This window comes from Mustela putorius, unplaced genomic scaffold (genome assembly GCF_011764305.1).
Source record: "Mustela putorius furo isolate JIRA1106 unplaced genomic scaffold, ASM1176430v1.1 tig00000842_pilon_pilon_pilon, whole genome shotgun sequence".
Lineage (NCBI taxonomy): Eukaryota > Metazoa > Chordata > Mammalia > Carnivora > Mustelidae > Mustela > Mustela putorius.
Window position 1 is genome coordinate 1,876,162 of NW_025421493.1, and position 18,735 is coordinate 1,894,896.

Below are 18,735 nucleotides of genomic sequence, written 5' to 3' on the forward strand. Positions count from 1 at the left end.
TTGCAAAATTTTTAGACATTCCAGTAAGCTTTTTTCTTACAGAAAGATCTTAAAGATTATTCACCATTATCATTTTGCCTTACTGAACCTAGAATGCAATGGCTTTTATAGTTCCAAATAAGCCTTAAATAAAGGGCTTACAAGCTTTCACAGCAGAAAACTACTTATTAGGGCAGTGAGGTTACTCTAAAATTTTTCCTGATTTTATTGTCCCACCCTCATATTTTTCAGAATCAGTATAATTCTTGCTCTCATTTGAGAGAAGCTGTCATTAGTTAAAGAGATTCCTTAGGTCACTAGGAGCATCTTGCCCTTCCCCTCAATAATTAATTATATTTTCTACTTAATGAAAAGCTTGTAGTTTAAAAGCATCTCCAGTTATAGCTAGGCATAAACATGAAAGGAAGAGCTACTTACATGAATATATTGGATTTCATATATTAATATGAAATATTATAATGAAATGAAATATGACAATATGGGATTTCATATTTTAATTGTTAAACAAATTTTACAGACTTGAAAAGGGCTAGTTTGACAGCCCTGGAGCAAAAGCCCTAGCTTATTAACAGTTGTAAACTTAATCTATTGAAAACCAATATGAGGCTAAAAAAGAGAGCAACTCGGGATTTTCTTAGGAATGGGAGTGTAAGAGGTTGAGAATGAAAAGTTGCATAGCAGTTAAGGAAATTACCTCTGTCAAGGGGAAAGCAAAGTATTCCTTTTTTTCTCCTCATTTCCTCCCCCAAATCTGGTAGAAATTGTCCCTACATCAGTAAGATAGGCTTGGTGATTGGAGCAGAAATATTCTCATCTAGCTCAACCACCATTTCCTCGTCCCAGGATTTCTTAGGGAAAATTACAATGATTGATTTGTATGCATAGAAGGTGGGCCACCCTGAGATGACAATTAAGGAAGGTTTGGGAATGTACTAGAGAATGTCTGAACAGTAGCAGGGACATTTCTAGCAGTAGCTCAGAGAAGGTTGGGTGGTATATGGATGAATGCCAGCCAGCAGAAGCCAAGAGGCCCAGCACAGGGCTTGTCTGCTAATCACATTCAAACCTACACCTTGCCAGAAAGCCACATTCCAAACTCTAAATAATGCTTGCTTCAGGGGCCAATTTTTCCAAGAGCTTTCTGAGAAAAGATTTTAAATGGAAATATAAGCTTAATGTGAGCAATAAGGAAAAACATGCAAATCTCTTCTCTACCTTGCATTTGCTTTTCCTGCTGTGTTTTAGGCGAAAAAAAAATCATCAAAAATTATTCCAGAGCCCAGACTCTGACCTCCTCAGATCCTGCTCCCTCTAATCAAGGCACAGTTGACTGACAGTCAGGAAATAAATTGTTCTTTGAAGGAATAGGCCAAGCAGGTTTACAACAAATGACTAGTATGATCTAATCTTCCAGCAATTTCAACAGTTTTCAATTCTCAAAGGTTCATATATGTCTGTTTAACTTTCTGATTCTGTCCTGTGACTGCTCATTTGAATTATCCTTCAAGATTCAATCTTCTCAAATATTGTAACCTTCTTCATTATCAAACTCCAGCGTAATATCAAGATGCACAATGTGCCCAAGCCCCACAATACCAATCTGGACACATTAAAAATCCAAAGAAAAGACCTAATGGCCAAAGCCTCATTGGTAGGAGGAATAGATAATCACTTATCCAATTAGCAAATTCTCACTGAACTGCTAGTAGGTATACTAGCCACTGTAAAGTATTTGAAGTGGTACAATCACCCAACAATTCCAGAAATACCTAAGGTCTGATGGCCAAAAATCTACCTTCCTTACAAGCTGGATGAAATGTGAAACCTCTTAAATAAGAGACAAAGTCTTTAATTCCATAAGTGGAGATAAGCTTAGCAGGATGCTTTGTATGAAAGGGAGGAAAGTTGATTCCGTACTAAGTCATAAATGATTGATATTAGAGTGACTCCTCAGAATAGATTCTAATAGGAAGGAAGAAAGAGAACAGGCAGTACCAGATGTGAGGGGAAGGTTGGGGTGAAGGCAAGGAAGGAGGAGAGCAGATAACACAAAGAGAAAATTAGAGACAGTAAGATAGCTGGGGGAGGGGGCCCAAAAGCTAACTTTGCCAACTACAGTGTCTTACCAAAGGCAATCCAGCATGTAACTCAAGTAAGCAACTCTGGAGTTTAAAAAGAAGAGTACAAAATTCAGCTGGTGCTAGCCAGACTCTGCAAGAGTTTTACATTTTCTTCTAAATCCCCCAGTAATAAATTATATACCCAAAGGGTCCTGATTGAAATAAAAAACACTGCTGCAAGTGTAAAGCAGAATAAAATTCAAATCTTAAAATTGCAAAGGGTATTAACATATAAATTAGTTATTCCTAAAAGATTTTCAGACTCACCTGTGCATATGACTCATTTTCTTTGGCCTACTTTAATTACCTTTTAAATTAGCAGCTCCATTTTATTTTATTTTTATTTTTATTTTTTATTTTTTATAAACATATATTTTTATTCCCAGGGGTACAGGTCTGTGAATCACCAGGTTTACACACTTCACAGCACTCACCAAAGCACATACCCTCCCCAATGTCCATAATCCCACCCCCTTCTCCCAAACCCCCTCCCCCTTATTTTATTTTATTTTATTTCAATTTATTTTCCATTATAAAAATTTATCAAGGGAATAATTTGAGTTTTTAGAGATTTGGTTTAGCAAAATAAAAGACCAAAAACCATGAAAACACTTTAAATTCTTTTTTAACCTACCAAGTAGGATGTAAATTAAATAAATCCTCTGTTACTTTAGGAAACAGACTGTTTTCCCAAACCAGAGAAGCTGATTTCCAAGTCATGCTCTCTTACCTTTACTGCCTTGTAACATGAAGGAGAACTGAACCTTACCAGGGATGGTTCTTCTGTAAGTCAAGGTGAGAAGAATAGGTGATATCCCAAAACAGACTAGGTGGAGACTCTGAGCCAAAAGCAGTGTCTGTGATGCAGAGTGTGATCAACCAACCAGGTACTTTTGAGACTGAAAAGGTGCTGCTAATTACTTAGAACAAAAGGCATAAAATGAGACATCAGGCACCCTACTGATAAGGCAGTTTGAGAAACTACATTTCCCAGTATGCCCTGCCCCTTGAGAGTCAAAAGGCCTGACTGGAGCAAAGCACCCTAGGATCTGTGTTTGGCACCATTTAAGACATAAACAGTATAGGGCTGAGTCTGACACAGAGGCTTACTGCTTCCATAGGATACTTAATCAGACACAGAAAACAATACCTGAGGTGAAATCTCAATGGAAATTAAGTCTAGGGTGGAGCCTCTCTCTCCCTCACACCTCAAGCTTGCAAAGGAGTGGAGCTATTAGGGCTGTCCACTGGTCCACAGCCCTGTTTCTCCTGGGTGCAATGCTCTCTCTGCCTCCCCACATCACCAGTGTCCCCGCTGCTGCTAGTCTTTTGGGGGATTGTGGGCCAGGTGCTGTTCCCATTTCACTTCAGCCAAGCTGTACAGCTCCATGGTGGCTTGAGCATCTTCCACAGAAGAATGTCCACTTTTTCCCAGTCTGCATGTCCTGGTTCTGAAGCTTCTTGGTGAGACATTTCAGAGGCATGATGACATTCTTCAAGCAGTCAGCCTTCTGGTTGGGGAGGGGGCAGATATGGAAGGAGTTGTGGGTCAGACACTTGGAGTGGAAGTATTGAAGGGCTTTAAAGTTGTGGGTGGCATGCCCCCACTGTCTTCCCTGTGAGTATCTTTAAGATTTGGCTCAAAGCATTCATCATGTACTACTTCCAGATGACCCTCTATCTGGTCCAGTAGTCTAGAAATGGGTGGGGGCAGGGGGAGAATGTACTCATCATAAAGCTTATCTCCGTGGTAGCTGACAATGTTACATCAAGCCAAGGAACTGACATGCCCCTTGGGTCTTGTGCCCACTATCTCCCAGTCGATTGCCACCATCTTCCTTGGCATCTTCTGGGATGTTCTGGAGCACTTATTCTCTGAATGAGATTGGGTGGAGTTATGTGGGAGCATTCTTCTGAGCAGGGTTCTTCTGGGGCCCCTTCTAGGGGCAAGTTGAGTGGCTCCTAATTTTTGGAAGGGCACTCTGGAACTCCCATTTTAGATTTCCCTATTAGATCAGGTTTTGTATTTGTTTTGTTTACAATTTTGATACATAGGGCTATGAAATTTTCTAACATACAGTTCAGACCCCATCCATCCTTATTTCTGTTTTAATTTTCAATGTTCTATGCAAGGGCTGTGCTTTCATAGCATGAGGGTTCTGTTAGAGAGGGAGTGTGTGTATGTGTGTAAGTATGTGTGTCTAGTGAAGACAAGGGTTTCCAGATTCTCACAGAGTACATCTTTCAAATGGAGACAAAAATAAAAGCATAAGCACAAAGCAGGAGACCACATTCTACATCGATGAAACAGGCTCTCTGAAGCTCATCACCCTACCAAAAAGGAGACTAGCTACAGAGCTGACACACTGTTGCATTCATGATTCTATTCCCCTCCTAATTAGGAGGTGTTGAGATTATAGTTTTCCGTCAGCTTCTGAGAAATTATGATCTCTTTGTTCCTTCACTGGAACTTTTAGAACCTTAGCATAGTTGGTAAAAAGAATGCTTATGTATAGCTGACAACATGAAAGGCCCTTATGAGCTCCATGGGAAAGAGACACTTCATATTTAGGAAGGAAAAATTAGAAGAAGGGTTTCTTCCTCTCTGTCATTTCTCTGACAAGACAGTAATGTTTCTCCTGCTGGTAGCTTTCAAGACAAGGAGATTTGTATGAGTGGCCATGAAATTCATTATCATACATTTATGCTCTAAAAATGCAATTGTAACCACTCCTCATGTGTGCTGCATTCACAATAATTATCCCAATAAAACCTTATCCACATAAATGACTAACAAGAACTCCAAGTGGGAAAAGAGATGTTTTTTCATTATTGGATCATATCTCAGGGCAATCATGATACCCAAGCCAAATACAGCCTTCTCATGGATGGCACAATTACTTTTTCATTTAAGAATGCCCACTCCTTCCCAAAAGGGCCAAGCAAGGTCCATTTGACAAATTAGTTCACAATCCACCCAGCTCAACTGAGATTTCATGCTCCTTCACTATGCTGAAGAAACAGCAGAAATATGGGAGTTAGAGAAGTAGGGGTTTAGGTTTGGCTCTTTGAGCAATCCATGGCATGACTTTAATGGGTTTTCCCTTAATAGTCTATACAATAAGGCAAACAGTGCTATTTGAACACAGTACCACTTGAGCCTTCTGTTCCAAAAAAGTTCAAATGTGGTAGTAAATACTAATATAATTTTAAATGTATAAAATGTAATACAAATGCAAGATGAAATTATTCTTTTCAACTCCAGAGACGAAAGATCATCCAGTGCAGGAAAATCATGCTTAATTTTCTGTCCTGGAAGACATGCACAAGAACTTTTGTACCATTAAACTATAGCTGTGAAAGCTTTTAATCATTTACCAATTAATTTAGTTCTTCCTCTGGTTTCCCCTCCCTTCCAGGATTTTTCTCTGTGAAGCTCACCTATTAATCTCCCCCAATGACACTTCATTTTCTTCTTACAATGAATGCTGTTATTGAAAAGCCTGAGATCAGCCTAATTTTTGATCCTTTGTAGATGCACTATTTGTTCTTTCAGGACACTCAGAATTTTCTCTGTGATGCTCTTAATGTTCACTATAGAGTATCTAGTATAGGTTTTTCTTTTCTCTCCTATTTGACACTCTATGACTCTATTACATGAAGTCTTTCATTATTTTTCAATTCCAGAAAATTTATTTCCATTATTTCTTAAAGTAGCTACTTCTTCCTATTTTTTATTTGTCTATTTCTTGGACTCCTTTTATTTGATGTTGGTATTTTACTTTCATCTTCCATATCCTATAGCTTTTCTTTTACATTTTCTATTTCTTTATCCTTTCCTACTACCTTCTGGGAAAGTTCTTCAATTTTATCTTTAACTCACTAATTTGTTCTTTAGCTAAATTTATCTTGGTGTTGATTCCATCAGTCATATTTTTTATTTCAATTATTACATTTTTATGAACAGAATTTCCACTTACATTCATGATAGAGTAACTGTCACTGGACTTGCCCTCCTACCACAAATAACTAGAAAAATAACAAAATATAAGAGACAATTTTTTTTTTCAGACAATAGACAACAGGCAATGCAGGACTGTGATTTTTGAAAGAGAAACAAATGAGGTAATCTCTATGATTGTCTCAGCTTGCTGCCTAGAAGCAATTTTGGACAACAACATAGGGATGGGAAGCCTAAGCAGAACAGAGTGATCTTGCTGATTTGGTCAGAGATCAAAATTCAGTGAGGCTGAGGCAGCTATAATTAGTGGAGCAGAGTACTAGAGAGGAGAGCTATACAAAGAAAGAACTATAGAAATTGGCACAGGGATTACCTTTATTCTTTGATACATGCTGAGTTGTGCATGCAGAGTGTGAAATTCCAGTGAGAATAGGCAAAGAACAACTGCTGGGGATCTGTAAGGTAGACAATTCCCAGAGCTCATACAGGTCTAAGTGTTTGCATTCCAGCCAGCCAGAGCAGAGAAATGTTGTAGAGTACCCAGACATGTAAGTAGAGACCCCAGAATGATCACATATTAGTAGTAGAGCTAACCTAGCCCTATAGTAAGGATATCCTAGGCCTGCCATAACAAAACTTACAAACAAGCCTTGAAAGCTTAAAGCTGATCTGGAAGTGATTTAACTACCTCCCAAAATAAAACTCAACATTCTTTAAAGTAAAACAGTAAAATCCAGGCACTCACTCGACAACAAAACATTCACAATATCCAGCATCTAATAAACAACTATTATACATGTGAAGACGTGAGAAAATATGACCCACATCCAGGAGAAATATCAGACTACATAAAAAGACACAGAAATTATAGAGAGGATGGAATTAGCAGATGAAAAATTTAGAATACCTATTAAAGTAGTAAGATTAAAAGTTGAAGGAAAGGTCAAAGTTTAAAGAAAATATTGTCATAATGAGGAAAGAAATGGAAACTATAAGAAAGAACAAATGAAAGTATTAGAGGTGAAAAATAATATTTGAAATGGAAATTTCACTGAGTAGGATTGACAGCAAATTAGATGCCATAGAAAAGGAGTACATTTTTAGATACAGCAGTGGAAACTATCCAAATTGAAGCACAAGAAGGGGGTGGAAAGTGAAAAAAGATGAACAAGGCCTCAGTGACATGTGAGTCAATATCAAGTAGTCTAACCTAGAAGTAATTAGAGTCCCAGGATGGAAGTTCAGAGAAAATATTTGAAGAAATAATGGCTGAAAGTTTTCTGATTTGATAATAACTGTGAGTTCACAGATTCAAAAAATTTCCACAAACCCAAGCAGTATAAGGACAAAGAATGCCATGTATAGCCACATAATAATCAAGATGCTATAATTGATACAGGAAAAAAAACTTTCCTAAATGCAGCTGGAGGAAGAAAAAGAATACCTTATATATATAGGAATAAAGATAAAAATGAGTACCTCTTGTCAGAATAAATATAGGCCAGAGAAGAATTCTATATTGAAGTCAGGGGTACTCCAAAAATAAAGACCAAATAAATACTTTATCAGGAAAAAAAAAAACTGAAAGAATTTGTCACCAGGAAACCTACACAAAAAGAAATGCTACACCCAGTACCCAGATCTTGGTTTCTAATATCATTCTGCAATAAAAGGAACCAGGGCTCCTTGGAGAAATGACAGACTCTAAAGCTGAAAATGGAAATAGACAGAATGAGCCTGGAGCATCTTGTAATACCAGAAAGTAAGGAAGTGTTAAAAAAAAATGATGAGGTCATGTCAAAGAGACACAGCAATCAATTGAAAGAGCTCCCAGTGGCCAAAGTTGAAGTGATGTGAGAAAGAAAATAAAGTAGTATTAGATTATAACCCAAAACATAAAATAAATATCTATAAGTCCATATTGGTGTAAGTAAAAGATATAGAAAATAAATAAATAGATGATGATATACCCATAATAAACGTTCCGTATAAAAGAATTCCAAATAAGGGGAGGTGAATCATAAGAGACTATGGACTCTGAAAAACAATCTGAGGGGTTTGAAGTGGCGGGGGGGTGGGAGGTTGGGGTACCAGGTGGTGGGTATTATAGAGGGCACGGATTGTATGGAGCACTGGGTGTGGTAAAAAAATAATGAATACTGTTATTTCTGAAAATAAATAAATTAATTTTAAAAAATTCCAAATAATTTATGTAGTCTCCCATCAAAGAGGTGAAGCATAATTCCCCACTCTTCAAAGCTGGGCTGCAGAAAATAACTTCTTTCTAAAGATAACAGTATGGAAAAAGGAGAAAGAATAACTTTATAGTGGAGAAACCTGAAAACACAACCTGAGACAGATAATCAAGGTTCATATCATCAGTGATAAATCATGCTGATAGCATGTACCCATGATATGATGTGACAAGAAGGGCACTTTGTGACTTCCTCCCAAAAATACATAACCCAGTCTAATCATGAGAAAAACACCATACAAATTCAAATGGGGGACAATCTACAAAATACCTGACCAATATTCCTCAAAACTGTCAAAGTCATTTGACAAACAAACAAAAAAATAAAGTCTGAGAAACAATCACAACCAAGAGGGACCTAAAAGACATGATAGCTAAATGTAATGTGGTAGCTTGAATGTGTTTCTGGGAATGAAAAAAAAAAGCATTAGATTAAAAACTAAGGAAACAAAAAAAGTATAAATTTTAATTATCAATAATGTATCAATACTAGTTTATTAGTTGTGACAAATGTACCAAACTGATGTAAAATGTTAACAGTAGGGTAAACAGAATGCAAGGTATATGTAAACTCTCCATACTCTCTTTGCAACTTTTTATAAATCTGAATCTATTCTAAAATAAAAAATATATTTGAAAAGAAATGATAAGAGAATATTTTTAGGCTGAAGTAAATATTTCTAGGCTGAAAATATATTTGAAAAGAAATGATAAGGGAATATTTTTAGGCTGAATATTTTTAGGAATATTTTGTTCTGAAATGGAGAATGAGGTCATACAAAGGAATGAAGAGTGTCAGAAATGGTAAATATGTAGATCAATATATATTTTATGGCTAATATTTTCCATTGATCCTTTAAATTATCTTATTTTATTTCATATTACTTATTACCTTAAATCTTTAACTATATTTACTTTGTATATTTTAAATTATTAGCCCATCCATTCCAATAATTCTGCATTGAATGGTATATATTTTCAAATTGTTGTCCTTTTCTATAGTAGTCATTCATCTTTCTTACAAGTCTAGGTATGCTTATTCTTGTTTCCTGGGGGTATCATCTACTGCATCTAATAAATGTATATCCAAAAAGGGCCGAAGGCCAGGCCCTAGTCTAGTCCCAGTCAAGAGTCCCAGATACCACAGAACTACTGTTACTCCTATATCTTTCACACCTTATGAGGCAACTTGTCTGGTCAGTCACCTTGAGTTGCAAACCAACAGATCTAAGAGTTTGTGGTGGGGGGGTGTGGAAGTGGAGGAATGAATGTCAGAGGACAACCTGTTAGTCCATCCTTATACTCATCAACTCACACGAGTAAGACTTTTGCATTGCCCATCTACTCATAGTCTGCTGACACAGGCTATTTGGGCTATTGCCCTGGATTTCTGCAATGAATGAGATAAGCAGTAATTATACTAAGGTTCCACAAGGGAGCAGAAGAAATAGGGCTCTAGAAGTTGTGTTCATTTTTTTTAACGTCTTTATTTTTTTCAGTGTTCCAAGATTCATTGTTTACGCACCACAGCCAGTGCTCCATGCAATACGTGCCCTCCTTAAAACCCACCACCAGGCTCACCCATCCCCCCACATCCCTCCCCTCCATAACCCTCAGTTTTTATCCTAGAATCCACAGTCTTTCATCTTTCATGTCCCCCTCCAACTTCCCCCGAATTCACTTTTTCTTTCCTTCTCCTAATGTCTTCCATGTTATTCCTTATGCTCCACAAGTAAACTAAACCATATAATTGACTCTCTCTGCTTGACTTATTTCACTCAGCATAATCTCCTCCAGTCCCGTTCATGTTGATACAAAAGTTGGGTATTCATCCTTTCTGATGGCTGCATAATATAGAAGTTGTGTTCTGCCCTATCCCATCACCAATGCCTCTGGCCATTCCTTGCACCAGGCTACAACCATCTACCTTCTACACACATCAGTTCAAGGCCACTTTCAGTATCTCCAGGGCTTTTCACAGTGGTACTGTTGCAGTGGTTGTTATTTTCCCTGCAGTCTATGCTTCCCTCTGGCTTCTATCTCCAGAGTTGATTTGGGTTTGGAAGCAAAAATCCATTTGTCAGGAACTATAACTCTTATTAGGTACTCACTCTGTGCATAGAACCTTACTTGCATTAATCTCATTTAATCCTTTCAACATTCCTATGTAGTACATACTTTTATTATACCCATTTTACCGGTCAGGAAACTGCAGCACAAGGACATTAAGTTGTATCCTTTAGATCACAGCGTAAGAGATGGAGTCAAAATTCAAACCCAGTTGATCTTACTCCAGAGACTAAGATCTTTTTCACCACCAGGGATTAGCATATTGTAGGTACTCAAAAATATTTATTGACTGTTTTTCAATTAATGAACAAATAGATGAATGGTTGGATGTATACTGCTAGTTTCCTCAGCAGCCTTATTTCTTCTATGTTTTCTTCTGTTCAATTTCTCTAGTGTCTCTGAAATATAGTGTGAAGCCTATCTGTGTATCTTTTACAGAGTGAGGCATTCTACTTTACTTTCAGCCTTTATTATTTAAAAAAGTATATTTGTCCTTCTAATAAAAAGAAACACATCTTTTTATTTTTCTGCATAAGTATAGGTGACATGCCTTTTTCATTATCAGAGCTCTACCACAAAAGCTGTCTTGTTTTCCCTCTGTAATTTCTGGTGGAAATAGGTCCTGCAAAAGGACATAAATGGCCATCAAAAATATGGGAAGAAGCTCTCACCAACTGTAAATGAAATACACATTAAAACAACAAGGAATGGGCAAAAGAAATTTTCAAACCAGCAAAAAAATTAAAGAATTAAAATACCTCACAAAACAAACTGAGGGTTGCTGGGGGGAGGGGGTTTGGGAGAAGGGGGTGGGATTATGGACATTGGGGAGGGTATGTGCTTTGGTGAGTGCTGTGAAGTGTGTAAACCTGGTGATTCACAGACCTGTACCCCTGGGGATAAAAATATATGTTTATAAAAAAAATACACGGTATCGGTAAGGGTTCTAGGAAATGGGCTCTTTTATATGTTGGTATGAGAGTTTAAACTGGAGCAGTCTTTTTAAAAGGAAATTTGACAAAATCTATCAAAATTTAAATATGTAGACATTTTGACCCAGGATTACTATTTCTAATAATTTATGTTACCAAAAAACTTTTGTGTTGTACAAGTATATTTGTTGTGGCGTAAATTCATAGAGAAAAAAACTAGAATAAATAAAATTTCTGTTAATGGGGAGTGGTTAAATAGATTGACAATGGGATACTACAGAATCATGCAGTGAGGGAAATCTCTAAGTATTTATGTAGAAAAGTAGTCATGACATATTGATAAATAAGAAAACATAGAAATGTATACAAAATATCATCCAATTTTTATGAATCAATATAATTTATAGATCTGATTGTATACGTTTATGTATGCATATTAAAATTCTGGATTTATACCAATGTGTTAACAACTGTTACCTCTGGAGAATGGGATTAAACAGAACAGATTGGTGGTTGCCAGAAGTGGGGGATAAGGGTGGGGGAAATGGGTGAAGGGAGTCAAAAGGTACAAACTTCCAGTTATAACATAAATAAGTTTTGGGAATGTCATGTATAGCATGGTGACAATAGTTAACACTGTATTGTATATTTGAAAGTTGCTAGCAGAGTACATCTTAAAAGTTCTCATCACAAACACACAAAAAAATGTAACTGTGTGATGTGATGGATATTAACCAAACTTATTGTGGCAATCAAAAATGGGGGGATGGTGAAACTTCGCTTCTATAACATTTGAATTTTTTTCAACATAGAAGCTCTTTTGTAATTTTTAGATGTGTGTATGTGGAATCAAAAAAAGAAAAAAGGAAGGCAGAAAGAGAGGAAAGAAGGAGGATTAACATTCACTTGGAATCCTCATTCAAATGAAAATGGAATTTAAAAATAGCCAGGAATCAGAAGGTCCTTGTTTTAGTTGACTTCCTCTAGACTTGAGCTTACAGAGAAAGCACACTAGGACACTTTGGGAAACTTCTTAGTAAAAGCTCAGTTCCTCCTCACAGAAAACTGGTGTGGTTTTAGGTGGCTGTGCTAGTGATTAGGGCAGTCTACACCCTTTAGGTAGAAAAGAAAGTGTGACAATTGCTCTAGCCTTTAAGGAAAAATTGATTTAAATGCAAAAGCAAAATTCACTCATTTTCTCCTATGTTTTTAATTTTAATATATAAAACTACATACATGTATATATCAACAGAAAATCTCTTCCCTCAGCTACACTTGAAAGTGGTCCTCCAGGTGGTTAAAGGTTGCTGAACAGATCTTGCTGTTCTCAGAGATTAAATTTAGGTGGATGAGGAATTGTAAATTCATACTGAATATCTCAGAAGATTGGTATCCCAAACACTGAGAGAAGAGAATAGACAAGGGTTCAGGTAGAAGGTCAAATTGATAGCCTCTGTTTGCTTGCAGATTTCAGACTGTATGAATATCTCACTGTTAGGCCTAAGTTTCCCATATATATATATGTTTTGGAGAAAAAATTCTGATCTTATCCTAAAGACTGGCATCTTTTTCGATAAGACTATAATCACGTACTTAGGCTTTTCTCCCTTCAGCACAGCTGAAATGTGGCTATGTGGTGTTGTGTAGTTAACTGGAAGTCAATTGATATGTGCAACAATTTACCATAACTTTCATTTTCATCATGTAGACCACTCTTACCAATCCTGGCATTCTCAGTGATAAGAATGAATATTTTTAAATATTTTTTTAAGAATCAATGTTTTTTAATGGGTCAGTTATTTAATTAAGTTCTTTGAAAAATATTTATTTATTTTAAATGTTAGTTGACATACAGTACAATATTGGTTTCTGGAGTAGAATTCAGTGATTTGGGGCACCCAGGTGACTCAGTCAGTTAAATGAATGCCTTCAGCTCATGATCCTAGAGTCCCAGGATTGAGTCCCTGCATCAGGTTCCCTGCTCAGTGGGGAATCTTCTCCTCCCTCTGCCACTCCCCATTCTCATGCTCGCTCGCTCTCTCTCAAATAAATAAATAAAATCTTTTATTAAAAAAGAATTCAGTGATTCATCACTTACATACAACACCCAGTGCTCTTCACAAGTGCCCTGTTTAAAACCTATCACCCATCTAGCCCATTCCCTATCCACCTCCCTCCAACAACCCTCAGTTTGTTTTCTATTGTTAAGAGAGTCTCTTATGGTTTGTTTCCCTCTCTTTTTTATTTTCCCACTTCCCACATGTTCATCTGTTTTGTTCCTTAAATTCCACATATGAGGGGTACCTGGGTGGCTCAGTGGGTTAAAGCGTCTGCCTTCGGCTTAGGTCGTGATCCCAGGGTCCTGGGATCAAGTCCCATGTTGGGCTCTCTGCTCAGCAGGGAGCCTGCTTCCTCCTGTCTCTCTGCCTGCCTCTCTGCCTACTTGTGATCTCTGTCTGTCAAATAAATAAATAAATAAATCTTTTTAAAAAAATTCCACATATGAATGAGATCATATGGTATTTGTCTTTCTTTGACTATCTCACTTAACATAATACACTTTAGCTCCATCCATGTCATTGCAAATGGCAAGATTTCAATTTTTTTTGATTGAGTAATACATATATATATATATTATTAATAAATACATAATGTTACATATATACATATATATGTATATATCACATCTTTTTTATTCATTCATCAGTTGATGGACATGTGGGCTCTCTCTAGTTTGGTTATTGTTGACCTTGTTGCTATAAACATCAGGATGCATGTACCCCTTTGAATCTGTATTTTTGTATCCTTTGGGTAAATATCTAGTAGTACAATTGCTAGATTATACAGTAGTTCTATTTTGAACTTTTTGAGACACCTCCATACTGTTCTCCAGAGTGGCTGCACTAACACTTCACAAGGGTTCCCTTTTCTCTGCAACCTCACCAACACCTGTTGTTTCTTGTGTTGTTATTTTTAGCCATTCTGACAGTGTGGGGTAGTATCTCATTGTGGTTTTGATTTGTATTTCAGTGATGTTAAGCATCTATTTATGTGTCTGTTAGTCATCTGGGTGTCTTCTTTGGAAGGTGTCTATTCATGTTTGCTGCCCATTTCTCTTTTTTTTAATTTTTTAAATTTATTTTCAGCATAGCAGTATTCTGCTGCCCATTTCTTAACTGGATTATTTGGTTTTATTGGGTGTTGAGTTTGAAATGTTCTTTATTGACTTTGGATATTAACCTTTTACCAGATAGGTTGTTTGCAAATATGTTCTCCCATTCTGTAGTCTCCCTTTTAGTTTTATTGATTATTTCTTCACTGTGCAGGAGTTTTTTATCTTGATGAAGTCCCGATAGTTCATTTCTGCTTCTGTTTCCCTTGCCTCTAGAGACGTGTCTAGTAAGAAGTTGCTATAGCCAAGGTCAAAGAGGTTTCGCCTGTGTTCTCCTCTTGGATTTGATGGTTTCCTGTCTCACATTTAGGTCTGCCATTCATTTTTTATTTCTTTTTTTGCATGGTGTAAGAAAGTGGTTCAGCTTTAGTCTTCTGCATGTGGCTCTCCAGTTTTCCCAACACCATTTGTTGAAGAGACTGTCTTTTTTCCATTGGATATTCTTTTCTTCTTTGTTGAAGATTAGCTGGCCATATAGTTGTGGGTCCATTTCTGGATTTTTTTTTTCTATTCCACTGATCTTTGTGTCTCTTTTTGCCAATACCATACCATACTGTCTTGATGACTGTGGTTTTATAATAGAGCTTGAAATCTGGAATCATGATGCCCCCAGTTTTGTTTTTCATTTTTCAGAATTGCTTTAACTATTTGGGGCTTTTTGTGACTCCATACAAATTGTGGTTTCTTGTAAGAAATATAGAACACCAATTTGTGAGGATTAATTCCATTTGTGGAAGAAAACATAGAGCAGAGGTAGCCCTAAAGCTGAAGAACGGCTTTGACTACTGACAGAATTTGTAAGTTCACAGCTTTCTGATCAATCTTGCACTGTTCATTAATCTCATATTTCTCCTTCTCAGTGTTGAAGATCTCACCTTCCTGGTGTCTAGGTTTATAAGTCCTCTTCTTGAAATAAGCATCAGCGAGATGTTGGGATTTTTCACATTGCTGATATCAATTTTGGTGGAGGTGGCAATGATGAAATTTTGGAGTATTCTATGTAGAGGAACTCAATTGAGGGCCAGACATCCAGTGACAAGTAACAAGCCACTGCTCCATTGCTTCAGGAAAACCACAATCTTGCCTTTGTGGCACCCAGTGAGGACTATCAAAATGGCCAGGAGTGAGGCTAGTTCAAAGTTTTCTCACATGCTGACTGAAAGGTTTTTTGCCATGACTCAACAGTTTCAGGGTACATCTTCAGTAGGGTAATACGTAGGCATTTGGGGGAAGTTTACGCTAATGCCATTTCTTATCACAATGAACTGGTTTTGTGATAGTAACAAGAACCTTCTCTTTCTTCTTTTCAACCCTGGATTTAGCTGTTGAATACTTCCTTTTGTACATGGTCTTTCTAGAATGCATAACTGATGGGGATTATCTGCTAATTCCTCCGACTAGACAGGGTTTCTACTGCAGTGGGGCTTCCCCTTCTTTGGCATTTTAGCCTTGAGCTTACCCTCCTTAACTTTGCCACCAGCATAGCCTTCTTGGCTTCAGGTTTCTTCTCCTTAGTATCTGGCTTCTCAGCTTTTTCACTGGCCGTCTTGCAGGATGGGAAAGAAGACTCAATAAGAGTCAATATTAAGCTTGTACAGCTTAGCCTGCTCAAAGGATGAGGAAAATAAAAATAAAAAGCACCTAGAAAAAGCACAGCCTACGCTGTTGCAGCCATATTTATTTATATAACAATAATCATTTTCAAAATAGCAGTGACTAGAGTTTGACTGTCCCTGGGTGAGCTATTAGACTGAGAAACATAGGCTTGTAATTATTAAGGGCGAAACAGACATGAAATATAGACAGAAGGGATGGTCAATCAATAAATAAGTGTACTTGGAGAAATACAGCTTACCCTTTTCAAAAATAGACTAAATTACACTCTGAGTCCAACCACGTAAAACCATATGCATCTATTTATTTTTAATTTAATTTAATTTAGTCAATGTTTCAAGATTCATTGTTTTTGCACCACACCCAGTGATGCATGCAATACGTGCCCTCCTTAAAACGCACCAGCAGGCCCTCCCATCCCCCCACGTCCCTCCCCTCCATAACCCTCAGTTTGTTTCTCAGAGTCCACAGTCTCTCATGGCTCATCTCCCCCTCTGATTTCCCCCAACTCACTTCTCCTCTCCTTCATCTATTTTTTTAAAATTTATTTATTTGAGAGAGAAAGAGCACCCACACATTCAAGCAGGGGAGAGGGGCAAAGGGAGAAGAGAGAGAATCTCTAGCAGACTCCCCACTCACCAAGCATGGAGCCCAAGGCAGGGCTCAATCTCACAAGCCTGAGATCATGACCAGAGTGGAAATCAAGAGACAAACGCTTAACCGACTAGCCACCCCAGTGCCCAGAATCATACTCATCTAAAAAAAAAATGTTTTTAATGGCATGAAGTAGATGACCATCAGTACCAATACACCTCAACAACTCTAGTGGCAGAAAATCTTCACAGGGTACTTTAAATTTGAGCTTTTCCATCAGCTACACTAAGTGAAGAATCTTTAGTTGTGCTCAATGATTTAGGAGTGTGGAGTCTGCAAAGGTCAAGGAATTGGGGGTGGAAAGTCTTCAAATCTTTGCTACTCAATGTTTGGTCCCCAGACTAGCAACATAGACATCATTGGGAGATTATTAGAAATGCAAGCTCACTGGCCGCATGTCAGCCTGCTGAATGGAGTCAGACTGTGTACATAAGCAAGATCCTTAGGTGATTCATATTAAAGCCTGAGAAGTGCTGCTCTGGTTGTTAGTTGGGAGTTTGACTCGCCCAATTTCAAGCACCATAATCATGTTTCTAGTAGCTAAATCTCAGCATCCACCCTCATTCTTAGTTCTGACAGCCAAACTCTAAGGAGCTATAAGTGTACCCTTACTGTGTACCTAGGCAAGTGTCAGGCCCTTAGAAAGGAACAGAAAACAAGGACACCCCCTCCATATTCTTAGGAGTAAATCCTCTGGTTGAAGAGAGAGGAGATGCATATAAGTGCCAATCCATCTCCTTTCCCACCTTCTCTCCCACTCCTTTCCCTAATGCATTTCATACCCTAGCCTGCTCTCTACTCTAGGTTAGAGTACAGCTCTACTCTAGGACTGACCTCTGTTCTCTAAATGTGCCTTGTGCTTTTGTGTCTTTGTATTGTCCCTGTTCCCTCTGCCTGGAACTTTTGCTGTCCACCCACATCTTCGATAGTTGAAATCCTACACACACGTCAAGAGCTCAGGCCTGCCTACCCTAAATTACTCTTGTCTACCATTCCCCAAGAGTGCTTTCCCATATGTGCACCTTCACCATTATCCAGTAACACTTGGCTTCAGACTAGCTGTAAAGATTGATGAAGCCTTCTGGAGAATAAAAGAAATTTCAAGTGCAATTTCAACTTTCTCCCAGCTAAACACAATAACCCCCTTAATTCATGAACTTAGGGTTGTTTTTGACCTCCTCTTCTCCTTCTGAATGTTTTATTTCATTTCCAAAACACTACTGAGGTAAAGTATTACCAAAATATCTCTCCTAGTTTGAAATCAAATTTTAAGATTTCATAGAAATTTTATATGTTTCACTCAGGATCAAACTATCAGTCCACAAACAACGGACTAGACTAAGAGTACTTTGCACCCTTCTACATGTCTTACACAAAGCAAAAAACACACAAACATATGCGTGAACCCAGAGACTCTAAACTAGCCTCCCGAATGAATAACAAACACTGGGTGTGATTTTCCGTGAATACTCTAGATGGTAGCATTGTGCATATTATTATTTTACTTCTTTTTATTGGTTCCCTAATTCATCATTTAATACATCAGGAAAGGCCTATGTGCAGAGGGGATATAAAAGGTCATATATTAATAGGTATCCATGCAAAGTGAAAATTAAGAACGATGTTAGAAAATTTCCATAATTCTATTGCTTCTCAAGCCAGTTTCACATCTCTTTTTTTCCATTGTCCAATTTCTCAGAATTGCAGTCCCAACCATAGACTCTACTGCCTTATCTTACCTCTCACTCAATTTGCCAAACTTTGCAGTCTGACTTTGTCCCCTCCCCACTCACCCTTCTGAAATCATTATTTCTTTAAGATCTCCTGTGGCCTCCTGGTCCCTACATTCAAATGCTTCTTCTCAGGACTCATCCTAACTTATTTCTCTGAAACATTTACAAGGTAATTACCTCCTCCTATTTTTCCTATTTCCCCAAGTTCCTTATTTTGAAATTTTT

At 37.6% G+C, this 18,735-nt stretch overlaps 1 pseudogene; it reads right to left on the bottom strand.

Annotated features, from left to right (window-relative positions):
- Positions 1 to 3,441: 3,441 nt before the first annotated feature.
- Positions 3,442 to 17,697, bottom strand: LOC101669914 (annotated as a pseudogene).
- Between the last annotated feature and the right edge of the window lie 1,038 nt (positions 17,698 to 18,735).